The following is a 2,236-nucleotide window of genomic DNA, read 5'->3' as shown; positions in this document are numbered from 1 at the left end:
TAATTGAAGCGGCAGTCGCCGCTTTTCTGCTGGCAGCGGATGGATGATTGGAGAATGCGGGGTAAAATGCTGCTGCTTGTCCCTGTCTCACTTACTGTGGAGCTGGTGAAGAGAGAATCATTGATGCGTTTGTTCCCCGTCGATGTTGCCTCGAATGACTGTTATTAACGGAGGTGACGCTGTAGAAGTCTTTAATAATCTGACAAAAATCAGCCTGATGCAGTGCTCCAGTGGCGCAATCGGTTAGCGCGCGGTACTTATAGAACAGTACAGCCAGCGGGCCATGCCGAGGTTGTGAGTTCGAGCCTCACCTGGAGCATGTGAGATGGTGTTGGTGCTACTATCGCTTGACCAGCTACCATTTTGGGGACGGTTACGGTCGGTAGTGGAATTTGAATTCAATAAATAAAACCTCGCATTGATGACCATGAAACAATTTCCGACTGTTGGAGGAACCCATATGGTTCACTCATGTATTTTAGGAAGGAAATCTGCTGTTCTTGTCTGCCCTACTTGTGAATCCAGAGCCACAGCAATATGCTTGCAACTCAACTCGGGATGGGCATTAAATGTTGGCCAGCGACGCCAATGTTTCACGAATGACCAAAAGAAAAAGCCCGAATGTGCAAGTTTGAGAGAAGCTTTCTGAACTGACAGAGCTGGAAACGGGAGTCAGTTAAAGATAATCTGTCGGGTTTGAGTGTGTACAGAAATGTGGACGGGAAGGCGAAATGTAACATCGTGTAAGTTACTGTATTCAGCTAATATTCAGCAATAAACGTGAATTATTTCTATTTTCCTCACTCCGAGGTGAAACGTATCTACAAATGTTTCCTCCCGTTTCCGAATCGGGAATCTTTCGTGTGTTTAGGTGAATGTGATACTTATTACAGACAGAAATGATGCTCTACAACTCTGCAACAGACTGGAGTGTCGAACCGTGCAGTTTGATTGTACTTCAGAATTTCTGAAGTGTGGTGTTTTATACATTCACCTAACATATGAAAGGTTTCCTGTGTGAAATAGGAAACTAACTAGCTCATCTCTCAGTGTGTGGAAAAGTTACCTCACTTTCTTTTGTTATTAAATATTGAAAGAAAACATTATCTCTCAGTCTAATTGCAGTTGCACTTCCCAACTGTGAAATGATATTCTGCAAAATGCTCAGTTAAAATAAAGTTTATTTATTAGTCACATGTAAGGCTTACATTAACACTGTAACGAAGACACTGTCAAATTCTCTGGTCGCCAAACTCCGACGCCTGTTCGGGTCAATGCACCGAACCAGCACGTCTTTCCGTCTGTGAGAAGAAACCGGAGGATCCAAAGGAAACTCATGCAAACACGGGGAGAATGTGCAAAAGTCAAATAGGCAGAGAACCAAACCGGGAATCGATCTTTAGCACTGTGAGATGGCAGTGTTGGCTACTGTGCCACAGTGCAACCACCATCCCCCCTCCCACGACTCCACCCCCCCCCCCGCCCACTCAGACATGGTAAAAGAGAAAAAATGGCACAAAATGTCATTTACTGATTCTAATGTTTGATGAATTTCTCTGCCGCATGAAAAAGGGTTTTCAGCCGAATTGTACTTCCACAAACCAGGTTATAAAGTTAACTCAGACTGTACTGTTTGACCATCTAGTCGCTTTTATCCTGAGTGGACTTTGTGTATTGAAGGTATAGTCACATTCTATTCATATTTGCGCAGGTCCCAGGCGCTAAACGGGGCAGAAATGTTGTCAAAACTCACTGCTCTGAAGTTTCCGAATTCAAGTTTATTGTTAAATGTGAACTGAATTGGGTATCAATCAAAATATTTAATATTTACTCTTCACCATTTCATAGAAAACAGACACAGCTAAATCGCCAGTCCTTTTTGTTGGCAGGGGGTGTTTGGAGAGTGGGGGCTGGAAGATTGCTGCTTTTCCCTTTCACACTCACTGTGTAACGGAGAAAGAGAGAATAATTAATGAGTTTGTTCGAATGGAATAATTGAATGGATTTCTAATGGGTTAGTTAAGTCTAACAGTCAGAGCCCATCCATTGCAGACACATCCATGTCACCGGGAATCAATTCTCCTACAACTGTCAGACAGTTCACCCTTCAATCCCCGCTGGTTCCGGTTCCCAAAGAGTTTCTAAAGATTCGCAAAGCTTGAGAGTGTTTTCTGGTTTGATTCCTTCTCCATTTTCCCCACCTGCCAACTGACAATATTTTCCAAAATCTCCGCTC

The 2,236-nt window shown here is 43.4% G+C and overlaps 1 non-coding gene across 1 annotated transcript; it reads left to right on the top strand.

The window, feature by feature from the left end:
* Window positions 1–224: 224 nt before the first annotated feature.
* Window positions 225–319, top strand: trnai-uau (transfer RNA isoleucine (anticodon UAU)). Its single transcript has 2 exons — window positions 225–262; window positions 284–319. It is a non-coding gene; the product is annotated as a tRNA-Ile (tRNA).
* The last annotated feature ends 1,917 nt before the right edge of the window (window positions 320–2,236 follow it).

The sequence above is a fragment of the Mustelus asterias genome, unplaced genomic scaffold (assembly GCF_964213995.1).
Source record: "Mustelus asterias unplaced genomic scaffold, sMusAst1.hap1.1 HAP1_SCAFFOLD_43, whole genome shotgun sequence".
Classification (NCBI taxonomy): Eukaryota; Metazoa; Chordata; class Chondrichthyes; order Carcharhiniformes; family Triakidae; genus Mustelus; species Mustelus asterias.
This window is presented reverse-complemented; position numbering and strand designations above follow the sequence as displayed.